This window comes from Cryptomeria japonica, chromosome 3 (assembly GCF_030272615.1).
Source record: "Cryptomeria japonica chromosome 3, Sugi_1.0, whole genome shotgun sequence".
Taxonomy (NCBI): domain Eukaryota; kingdom Viridiplantae; phylum Streptophyta; class Pinopsida; order Cupressales; family Cupressaceae; genus Cryptomeria; species Cryptomeria japonica.
This window is the reverse complement of record NC_081407.1, coordinates 54,532,547-54,545,826: the sequence shown is the minus strand read 5'-3', so window position 1 is coordinate 54,545,826 and position 13,280 is coordinate 54,532,547.

Genomic DNA, 13,280 nt, shown 5'->3' with positions numbered 1-13,280 from the left:
TGTTGAAACAAGACAGTGGCGTGGCACCCTGGTTCAGGCTAGTTTTGTTCAATTTGCAACATCAATTACATATCTAGAATCCTCCCCCTTTCATGCTTTCAGTATCTCAGTTTCAGATCTACAATTTTTTTCAATTATGAGTTCATTTATGCTTCATTCTTTATCTCCAAGCCTAATTGATCATTCAAACCCTAGTTTTTCTAATCGTTTGCAACAAGAGGAATAGAAACTCTAAGAGATAATCCTTCACTCTCTCTTTCCCACAAGAAGTAGCCAAAGTGAGCTATCTCCCTAGGCTCTTTCATATTCACAATGTGTTGGAAAAAGTGGGATTTGGTCCTAGTCACCCGATCTCTCTTTTACACCCTCCACACTACCGGTTTGCAGTATTCCATGCTGAATGTATTCAACACCTCTTTGATATACTTGGTCATACAAATAAAAATACCACCATCTAGTTGTTGGACCTGTAAGCCAATAAAGAACTTTATTTCACCGATTAGAGATTTAAAATTCCTTTTTTATTATATCAGCAAAATCCATACACATATCATCATTTCGACCAAAAATTATGTCATCTACCAACACTTCTACTATCATCATCTTATTTCCATTAGTCTTTAAATAAATGTCATTGTCCTTAATGGTACATTGGAATCCAATTTTGGTCAAATGTGCATGTAATTTCTCATACCATGCTCTCGGTGCTTGATTTAGACCATATAGTGCTTTATGCAATTTACACACCATGCCTTTATCATCAGTCAAGGAAAATCCATCCAGTTTTTCAATGTATACTTCTTCTAGAATTCCATTTAGAAAGTCTGATTTGACATCCACTTGATAAATTTTGAATCCCTTATATGCAACAAATGCCAGTAGCATCCTTACTCCTTCTAATCTAGCAACAAGTGCAAATGTTTCACCTTAATCCTCACCTTCTTCTTGAGCATACCCTTTGCAGACTAACCTCACCTTGTCTCTTTCAATTCTTCCTTCTACATCCAATTTATTCCTAAAGACCCATTTTGTTCCAATTACATTCTTATCCTTCAGTCTAGGAACAAGTGACCATGTCCGATTCTTCTCAATTTGACCTAATTCTTCATTCATTGCATTCACCCAATCATCATCTTTTAGTGCTTCCTTAACTGTCTTGGGTTCAATTGTAGAAATCAAACATGAGTTCTCTCGGATCTTTCTCCTATTTTTCACACCTCCATTCTTATAATCAATTATATGCTCTTGTGAATGGTTCAATCTAACATATCTAGGTATTTCCTGTGTCAGTTATGCATCTTCTGCATCAGGTTCTTTAGTTTCTTCCTCATTGTCATTGCTTACCAGTTGAGCATCTAATTTTGCATTTGTCGGTTCTTCATTATTCGTTGCCTCTGATTCAATAATCACAAGTTTTTCCTTATTATTATCATTTTTGAGGTACGGATTTTCTTGTACCTTCAGAGTTATCAGATAGATCATCAACTTTTACATTAGCACTTTCAACAATTTTCTTAGTTCTCTTATTGTAACATTTATATGCTTTACTCTTAGAAGAGTAACCAATTAAAATTCCCTCATCAGATTTTGCATCAAATTTCTTAGTGTAGTTGTCTCTCTTAATAAAACATTAACTTCCAAAAAAATTAAAATAACTTACACAAGGTGCTTTTCCAGACCATAGCTCATAGGGTGTCTTATTGTTACCTCTCTTCACTAGTCAGCTCATACTGAGGAGAACGCTTTAGCTACTAAAATTGAAGAAAATGAGTAATGGGTTAAAGACAGTGGGTGCTCACATCACATGACCGGTGCCAAGAGAAAATTTCTCTCACTACAAGAATTTGATGGCAGACTAGTCATATTTGGAGACAACAAGGCATGTAGAATCAAAGTTAAAGGAACAATATCAATCAATGGTAAGACTAATACTGATAATGTGTTGGCATTATACACTCAAATGAGAATAGTTGATGTTGTCATTGATGGCAACCAACTGGTAATATGGTTCACAGGTTACACCAGCAACAAACATCATCTACCGGCACCGGTAGTTACAACAAGGTTATTCACCAGAATCCAGTCTATACCAATAGCAGTCACTACCGACACTCTAAGATGACATGGAAATAATATTGTTTTATATTGTAATTATATTGTATAGCCGACATGATGTATTGTAAAGACTCATATATGTATGAGATATTGTAGGTCATTTTGTAAGGAAATGTAATTAGGTAATGAATGTAAGCGGTATATGAGAGCGAATAACTGTATATGCATTATGATGTAATTATTTTATGAGAAAATAAGAGAAGATCATAGTGAAGCAAGGTTTATGGCAGAGGTATCAAACAAAGCTTAAACCAGTACTGAATCCAACATTGTAGATGCTATTTTGAGCTGTACATTATCATTGGATTTAATCATCCAATTTTGTAGTTAGTGGGACTTCTTTTTGTGATTGAGTAGTGATCTCTAGGTTGTTGGTCTTCCTGCATGTGCAAGCCTATATTGTATAAGTAATATTTATTCATATTGGTCAGTGAGTAAATATTGTGGGTCACAAATCCCACCGAGGTTTTTCACCTACCGGGTTTCCTCGCCAAAAATATATGTGTTATGGTGTGCATTGATGGTTATACTTTTGTTTCTCTTTATTACATTACTATTTTCTTACTAGTATATTAATTTGGGTTATAAAGTTTCAAAACAAGTTTAAATATTTTTGTTACTAGTGAGACACTGATTCACCCCCCCTCTCAGTGTCTTTGGGACTAATCAAGTATCTAACATAATGTTTATTATGTTGAAGGCTTGAAGTATAATCTTTTAAATGTAGATTAGATGGTGCATAGAGGATTTCATTTGCAATTCAAGGATGGAAAATGCAAGATCATCAATAGATTTGGATTGGAAATTGCTTCTGGAACCCAGACCAATCGAAACATCTTTCATTTGAACTCTGGTGAGAAAGCTTATTTGATTTCTCATATTGATGAAAGATAGCTATGACATAAGAGGATGTGTCATGTAAATTATGATTGCATAGTGAAGATCAATTCAACACTTGTTGTCAGAGATTTTCTCAAGATTGTCAAACCTCATAATTTGGTATGAAGAGAATGTCAAATGGGTAAGAAAGTCAAAACTTCTTTTAGAAGCATACATGATAAATCTAATGATCTTATTCATACGGGTCTATGTGGACAAGCAAGGACTAAATGTTTTCAAGGCGATAGATATTTTATGTTACTTATTGATGACTACTCTAGAATGATGGGTTGCATTTTTAAAAGAAAAATCAGAAGCTCTTGAGAAATTTAGAATTTTTAAAGCTATGGTTGAGACTAAGACAAGTTTGAAGATAAAATGCTTAAGATCAGATGAAGGTGGTGAATTTACATTTGATGAATTTAACAACTTTTGTGAGAAGAATGGAATCATAAGACAACTTTCTGCACCTATAACTCCATAGCAGAATGGATTGGTGGAAAGGAAAAATAGAACCATATTGGATGTGGCAAGGACTATGATGACTGAAGCTAAATTGTCTGATATCTATTAGAGAGAAGTTGTCAATACCGATGTATACACTTTCAATAGAGTACACATAAAAGGTCATACTGGTAAGACTCCTTATGAATTATGGTTTGGTCATACTCCTACTGTTAGATATTTTAAAAAATTTGGAAGTAAATGCTACATTAGAAAAGATGATGCATTGGGAAAAATTGAACCTAGAAGTGATGAAGGAATATTTTGTTGGCAATTTGGAGGAATTCATTATGTGTTGCATTGATGTTTTTCATTGATGTCATCACTAGCTTGTTTGATTGTCTACCGGATTCTGGTAGAGTGGTTGGATTCTCTGAGTTATATTGTTATAGCACTTGAAGGCTTTACTCTTGGTGGAATATCCTAGAAATATTCCCTCATCACATTTAGCTTCAAATTTGCCCTGATGTTCACTCCTCTTGATGTAACATTTGCTACCAAATACCTTAAAGTAACTAACCACAGGTGTCTTACCGGTGCAATACTTATAAGGATTTTTGTCCTTACCTTTTTTGATGAGTACCTGGTTCATAGTGTAGACTGCAGTGCTCACTGCTTCTCTCCAAAAGGTGTGAGCTACCTTTCCTTGAATCAACATGGTTCTAGCTGCTTCAACCATAGATTGGCTATTCCTCTCTGCTAGGCCATTCTGCTATGGAGTCTAGGGGGTAGACAACTATCTCTTGATGCCAAATTCTTCACAATACTTATTGAATTCACTCGAAGTGAATTCCCCTCCTTGATCAGTTCTGAGACACTTGATCCTTTTACCGCTTTCCTTCTCCACTAATACTCTGAAAGCTTTGAATTTCCCAAAAGCTTCGAACTTGTCTTTCAAGAATGTGACCCACATCATTCTTGAGAAGTCATCAGTGAGGATCATGAAGTACCTATCACCCTACACACTTCTAGATTTCATAGGACCACACAAATCAGTATGTACAAGATCAAGAAAATTGTCACCAGTGAAAGAATTACCTTTAAAAGTTGAGGAAGACATTTTCCCCAATTGAGACTCTCTACACAAGGTATTATCCAGTTTGTTTAGCAACAACAACCCTCTAACTGCCTTGATCTTACTAGCCTTTATAATGTTATCAAATTTTATATGACAGAGTCTCCTATGCCATATCCAACTATCATCAAGCTTAGCCATAAGACAGGTACTTACATTTACATTCAACTGAAATAAGTTACCTTTGGTCTGCATGTCGGTGGCCACCAATTTACCATCTTTTCCTTTGATTATGCAAACTCCATTCTTGAATTGCTCTGATCACCAGTCATATGGTGAGAACAGCCACTATCAATGATCCACTCATTTGAATTATCAAACTAGGAGACAAGAGCCTTCTTGTCTGCCACATCTTCCTTTATAGCAACAAACATAATGTCTTCATTCTCTTCATCTTCTGATTCCTCATCTATGACACCTTCATCAACTGCCACAAAACAGTTTCTCCAGTTTCCTCCTTTGAATTTCTTAAACCTTTCCAGTTTATCCTTGTTGTCGCTATTAGGATAGTTCAAATCAATATGTCCTATCCGGTTATAGGAAAAATATTTCAAAGGGAGCTTACCTTTGTATTTACCAGTTCCTTTTAGAAATTTCCTGGCAAGAAGAGCTTCAAATTCCATCAAAAACTCCTCATCATTCATTTCTCTGCTCTGACTAGGTTCCCCACTAGTGCTAGGCTCTTTTCCTTTTCTGGATGGTATAGCAAAGGCTTTAAAAGCTGATTCTATCTTTTGAACACTGCCATCAAAACTATTCAGCTCATAGGCTATCAACTTGGCTATGATGGAGTCCAAGGACACCTTAGACTTGTCTATTGATCTCAACTACTAAATAGAAGCAACCCTTATTGCATAGACTGGTAACAGGGATCTCAGAACTTTGCTTACCACAGTGGAATCTTCTATTTTACCACCTGCACTCTTGATTTCTCCAACAACTGTTTTGATTCTTATTCCATATTGCTGAATGGTCTCTCCTTCAACCATCCTCATGTCTTCAAACTTCCCTCTCAGGCTTTCTTCCTTAGCCTGTTTTACATGCTCATCACCACCATAGATATTTTCAACAGCATCCCATACCTCTTTGGGATTTGCCTTGTCCTAAACATCAATAAACTCAATGTCAGATAGACTACTGATGAGGGCTTCCATGACTTACCCATTTTCTTATATCTCTCTCTTTTGGTCATTGGTGAGAGTACCGGTAGGAATAGCATATACATTTTCAACATAACTCTGGTGTTGAACAACCATGCTTTTGATGAATATCTTCATCCTGTCTTTCCATATACCGAAATTTTCCCTATTAAACTTTGGGCCTTCCCTCTTCATCATTTGACTAGGATCTTTTCCTCAAGCAGTTAAGCTTACAACACAGAGGACCTAGAGCACTCTGATACCAATTGATAACTTAATGATGAACCACTAGTACCAAACTTGTAGTACCCCTACCCTAACCAATCTCTAATCTTGGTTTAATCTTGGTTAGTTTATCTTAATATAATGTTATAGTCAGATGTTGAATTAACGCATAGCTGTTGAGGTGGTTTTCACACTAGTTGTATGCAAGTTATTCCGTGTTCCTAGTTCATGGTATTAATATCAGGCTAACGCTTTCATTAAATTTTATATATGTATGCATGTATGACTCTTGGTTGTAGGAAATTTCAGGTACAACACCGCATGAGTGCGAGGTTCGTCTTCACCTGGAATTGCAGGTTTGAGTGTACCCCTTTAATCCTTAGAGTTGGATTAGGTGGTCGTAAGACCCTAGTTGACCTTAGTCGTGCTCAAGTGAGCATCGCCAATCGTCGTCGGTGTTCCCTTTTTGTTTGGGTTTGCGGGTCGTCTGTTTGGTTGACCTTCTCGATTTGCATGCTTGGTGTGCATGGTTAAATTGATTAATTAGTCCTTAGTAATTATTTTGATTATATATGTATTTGTGCATTAGAGATTAATGGACTAGATTAATCGGGATTTCGTTATGCAATTTTCGTTGATATTGGATTGCTCGTTTTAAATTGGGAGTAAGTTAGATTAAATGACTGATTTTGAATATTAAATGCATTTTGTATATGCTGTTGAAAAGAAAGTTCTGTATTTAATTGCGATAGATTTAATTGTATTCTGTTGGCTTCTGAAATTAGAAAGGTTAAATTGTAGTAAATGAGGAAATCGATTTTTGATTGAAAAGCAAGTTAATTTGTTGCTATAGCTAGAAAAGAATTAAATTTGAGAATTATCTTTAAATAAAAATTTTAATTCCAAAAATGGAATTTTGGTCAACTCTTCCATATAACCTAAAATTTGGGAAAAATTTAGAGGATGGAGAATTTTGGAAAAAATTTTGGTTGGAAAATATTTTTGGAGGAAATTTGGGGGTTTTGGAGGGGAAAGGATTCCTTGAGCTGCAGATTGGGGCTCTTCAGCAGGTTTTGCCAGGAATGCGAGATAAGGTAGGATTCAGATCCATCTTTTTGATTTCTGGTTGTATTGTTCTTGTTTTCCTTTCAAAACCAAATTTTGGATATGAATTGGAAATGGCTATTCATGAGGAATTGTTGTGTAAGTCTCCATTGGGTGCTCTCAATTTGAATTCTATGTTTAGAGATTAGATGTTATTGGGAAGAATAGATGAGTTATTTAGTTTATTGCCCATTTTACCCAAGTATGGGTTTTGATGAAGAAATTTTTATAATTTGATATTCTTCAGATTGTTGGGGTTTTGTTATTTCTCAGATTTTACCCTGTTTGTGGGTGTTTGAAAACCCAGATTTCATTATAGAAAATGGATCTCTTGCATGATTAAATCGAAATATTAAACTTCGAAAGTTTTCTTTTGTTATCCCGTTTTTATGGAAAAGAAACGAACTGTGTTTAAAAGGAAAAAGAAAACATTTATTTTTAATATCAAACTGTGCGTTTATTTTAGTTCGGACTGTGCGTTTTTTTGTTTTTACCGAACTGGGCGAGATTTAATAAAAACGCAGCCTTGGTTTGGGGTTGGAGGGCGGGGAGCGGAGCTCCACCTGCTCCTCCTCCCCTCCCCCGCTTGTCCCCCTTACTCCTTCGTCCCCGTTCCCTTGGTGGTCCGCGTTCAGTGTTGCCCGTGGCTCATGGTGGTGGCCGCAGGGCGCCGCGGGACCTGCGGGCACCACCGTGGCGCCGCCCGCGCGTCTCTTTCCGCCTGCGGCTAGGGTTGGGCGCCCGGCCATCCCCGTTGGGAGGTGGGCCCCGCCCTCGCCTCTTTTTAAAATGCGTTTTTAACATAGTTTTTAAAATGGTTTTTTTTTTATGTATTTTTTTTTTATTATTCAAAAAATGCATATGATATTTAATATCATTTAAATGTAAGTTATTTTAATGCTAAGTTTTAATTAGTTCTTAATTATGATTAAGGTGGCATGATCGTGACAAATGTTAGTTTGATATTGATTAATTTTATAATGGAGTTTATAGGTTAATTGTTCTTCAACATCATTTCGTGACTTATGCCCTCTTTCTAATTAAGTTCTACAACTGTAATTTCGCAATTGAACATTATCGATTATATTCTGATTGATCTTGGACTAATAAATTTATATCTTACCTTCTAGCTGATTAGAGCATTTGGCTAATTGAGGTATTATTGTTTAAAAACAAAATAGAAGATTATGTTATTGAAAAACTGTTGAAATATGTTAGGATTACTAATTGATGATGTTAAATATTATTCCAGAACATATCATTTGAGTAATTGAGAAGTAAGTGAAATATTTATCGTTGGGTATTTGAATTTAAACGATGTGCTTTTGGAAATGATTATCTTCATTAGATTCTCTTTTATAATTATATTTCCGTGATCCGTATTATGCATCTGGGTTTGAAAAATATGAAACTGTAGAGGTCGGTTTTGGACCAGTATGTCAATGATGTTTTATTGGGGATTAAATATCTTATTTAACCGATTAATGGTTGTCTGAATTTGATTAATATGAATTTGGTTTAAGGACTCATTATGGCTTTATATGTCTGTTCGATGCTTTGAACCTTAGAGAGTTAGAAAACCAAGAACAACCTATCCCTAAATGAGGTAGATAACTGTAATCTGATATAGATCTTGTAGAAAACTTGATCGACTTTTAATGTTTAGATCAGTTCGGAAAGATTGTATCTGTTGAATATTCCTATGCGAGTTTAATTTCTGTATTCGCTTTTGATTATGAAATGGCAAGTCATGCTTGTTTTGATGGGACCCTATCGTATGGAATGATTTGGGGTGCTTGTTTCAGTCCTCGATTCTGAGTTGACTGTTGTATTGTGATGTTGTCATAGTTGGTCTTATCCTTTTTGTGTGAGTCGAATGATGATTCGTGGTTGACCTTAGTTGGTCAGGTCTCTAGTTAGAGTACCGTCTGTAAGTGTTCATCTTTGAGTCATGTTTGACCAGATGGTTGTTTCTCCCTTCTTGAACTCCGTTCGTCTGACCATGTGTATTCCCTGGTTTTGAGTTCATTTGAGTATAGTCTAGTGTCGTATGGGAAAGTGGCTTTCGATTGGGGGCCGCGCCCAAAGTGGCTGCTGGGTAACCCGTCGAAAGTGAGTCTAATAAGTGATAACCTAATAGTAGATTAGAATGTAAACTCTAAGTAAGATAAATGTGCCTCACACATGAGACGAGTGCTAACATAGACTCGACATGCTGTGAGAAGGCCTGAAATGGCAAACCATCATCCTTGTCTTCACGAGAGGATGTGTGGGTCCACATGAGGCTTGGATGGGCCAGAAGCTCGGATTAGGTTGCCAGGGTAACCCAGTGTATGGGGTCGGGACCTATGAAGACTTGCCATGGTAACCATACTAGGTTGTGTGATGACACTTGTCCCTACGTTCGCTAGTGTGTTGTCATCTTGTCCTGTTAGGAGTACCTTTGTGGGTCGTCCTTTCGTCTCTGCCCTTGTGACTATCGGCTTCATGTTAGACCTTGGGTGGTGATGACTCAGTTTTATGGATGCTCTCCTGGACCTTTGTATTAGCTTTGATTATGTTCAGCTGGATCCTGTTCTTTTTAGGGATCGTTTATGTATTATTGACCGAAGCGGTCGTTTGTATATTGCTTATGTTTCGCCTTGATGGCTGGATTGTAATTGGTGTAACCTCTTGTATTCTTAACTTTATTAATTATCAGAGGGGTCTTGCAGTTGAGCAGACCCAGAGATGTAGCCCTTTAGGGGTGAACTCTGAGATCATTATGGTGTTATGTGATGTATTCTCTCATGTTTCCTTTATTCAGCTTTATCATGTATGATTAGCTTATATTAAAATGGTTAAGTGGATAAATGGAATTAACTTTAAATGCTTATATTCAGTCCTTTCTTGAATGCCATGTTGATTGAATGCATAAGTGGTTTAGATGAGATTTATCATAGATGCATGTATGCAATCGTCTTTTAAAATGCAATAAGTTGGAATATGAAAGAATGTAACTTAGAGTAATGGATATATTCAGTTGTTGTAAGGAAATTAAGTATGTTTGAAAAGAATCTCTTATGTTTATGATGAAATCCTAGTGTGTTAAGGTATTAGATGTATGGCTTGTAATTTTAAATGAAAAGCTTGAATGAAGATTAGGAATGGATCTTAATGGATGAGTCATTGCTTGTGATTTACATTTCCATCTTTTGAAAGAAATTATCCTGATTAAGAATTATCTCGTTATTAAGATATTCAGCTTATTGGATTAATTGTGTGAGTTAAGTGAATTGTGAAATTTAAGTAATCTCGTTGGGAAACTCTTTAGGTGTTAGTTGATGTCTTCCGCTATGTAATCTGAATCTTTGATATCTTGTTGTATCTTAATGTGGTGTAACTTTAAAAAAAAATAAAAAAATTATTGCACTCTATTCTTGTGTTATGGCTTAATCCCTTCGGGGTTTCCTGGCGGGGCATTACAAAACCGGTACTGAGAGGGGGGGGTGAATCAGTACAAACACAAATATAGTCCAAAACCGGTTTGACAACAAATGCTCCAAACAACTGACAAACAGGGATACCTTTTCCACATAGACTGCAACCGGTAAAGCCAAGAGTATTTAAAACAAGCATTGACCGGTTGATCACTTAGCTTTTCACTTAACTCAAAACAACACTACCATTTCACTTTTATGCATGAACAGGTAAACTATCATCTCATCATTACAATAGTTAGTTCAATATGTTTTATAGATAGGCATAAAACACAAAACCATCATATGCTCAATAGGTAATAACAAAGCATCACAAGATAGAAGCATCACACATGGCACACATATTTTTCACGTGGAAACCCAACTGGGAAAAACCACGGTGGGGATGAATACCCAAAAGTTGCTTTTGAACTCTTTTGAAGTCCGCTCTGTGAGGATCCTTGTCCGGTTAAAGACATTACAATAGGTTTTGCTACAAACCGATCCTGTTAGGGATCACCCGGTTAAGGGATAGCTATAATACCCGGTAGGGTCACCTTGTTAGAGGATTTCAAGAACTCAATAGCTAAAGGATCTCCAAAGCTCTATAGCTTCTCGGAACTCATTAACCTCAAGTTACCTGGTTAAGGGATTTGAATCAAGCCTGTTAAGACCACCCTATTAAGGGATTTTGAATCAAGCCAGTTAAGGCTACCCTGTTAGGGGATTTTACAACTGTTGAAGTGGTTAGAGATCAACAGGAATTACAATGATCTTTTAACAACAATCAATGCTAATGCAGATCCGTTTAGGCTCCTCTTCTCCTTCTACACATTCACTTTGCAGGTATCTCTTTTCTCCTTTAGTCTGGAAAGAATCACGTATCACTTCCCTTGGATACACGTTCACAACTTTTGCCAATAACCCTAGAAAGAAACACAACATCGACCTTAGAATCAGACAAGTCGATAGCAAAAACCCTAAACCCTAAATTTGTTAGGTTAAGAAATTCAAGCAGTTCAATCTTGACCATTGAATCATATTGCATTAAATGCAACAATCTTGAATTGATCTCAAGACATTCTCCATCATCCATTTTCCATTGATTTCATGGTGGCTGATAACCCATCACGCGTTATCAGCGTTTGATAGACTTCTCACATTCCTGAGGTAGATAGGAATAGTCTTCTTCATGCTAGATCCTTCACGCACACAGAGCTTATGTGGCAACATGATCTGTTCTCCATTATACTGCTAACTCATCACACAAAGATCACCGATTGAGTCACACAGGCTTGAGGTGCTCCAACAAGAAATCCTGAAGTTTAAACTACCTACCAACGAGCAGTAATACAAGGCTTCCATGTGCCAGTTCCCGTAACTGCATGCCAGTTCATCTTGAACAAATATGCTGCTTCACTTTGGCATATAAACCGGTTCATACATATGCCGGTTCCTCTCTCTTTTCACCTATCACATGTGCCGATTCACACCATGTCTCATATTGACATCAATGACAACATACAATATCATTATGTGTTCATGCCGGTTCACATAATGCCAACAATCTCCCCCTTTGGTATTGATGGCAATATACAAAGATATCTTCTCCACTTCACTCCTTCTCCCCCTTTGACAACAATGCCAAAGTGGAGGCACAAGCATCTTTATTCCATCATGCTGCTCCCCCTGAGGAGTAGCATCCTTCAACACATCAATCAAAAAAAATTTGACTGTACAATTCCTAACTGATGTGGAACCAATACTTTTAGTTCACCTCCTGAAGGGGAAATACCCCTAATTCACCTCTTAAGTGCACAAATATAGTCTTTGGAGAGGCTTGGTGAATATGTCTACTAACTGCTCCTTACTGGACACATGCTCCAGTGCAATCTCTTTATTCTGAACCTTTTCCCTCAAGAAATGATACTTAAGCTCAAAATGCTTGGTTCTAGAATGTAAAATTGGATTCTTTGATATATTGATAGCACTTGTGTTATCATAGAATATACTTACTGGTTCAGATATAGGGATCTTGAAGCCTTCCAGTACATGCTTCATCCAAATTGTCTGAGTGTAGTTCATGAAAGCTGCAACATACTCCGCTTCCGTTGTAGACTGAGAGATACAACTCTGCTTTTTACTCATCCATGAGACCAGTCTACCACCGAGAAAGAATGCACCATCGGTTGTGCTTTTTTGATCATCCACATTACCTACCCAATCAACATCTATGAACACTTTCAGATTGAAATCATTGCTGTATGGGTACCACAATCCATAGTCAACTATTCCCTTCAGATACCTAAGAATCCACTTGACTGCAATCAAGTGGGATTCTCTTGGACTCTTCTGGAACCTTGCAATAATGCCAACTGCATGTGCAATATCCGGTTTGTTGTGCACTACATAATGTAACTTACCAATCATTGATTGGTATTCCTTCTCATCAACCAGTGTAGAATCATCCTCTTTTGTCAATTTGCAACCAGTCACCATCGGTGTTCCAGCCGGTTTGCTATCCTCCATGCCAAAAGTCTTCAACACCTCTTTGACATATTTGGACTAAGTGATAAAGATTCCATCTTCCATCTGCTGGATCTGTTGTCCAATGAAGAACTTAATCTCCCCTATGAGTGACATCTCAAACTCTTTCTTCATCTCATCAGGAAACTCATGACTCATCTTGTCATTTCCTCCAAAGATAATGTCATCAACAAAAACCTCATAGATCAAGATCTAGTCTCCTTCAGCCTTCAGGTAGATATTGCTACCTTCACT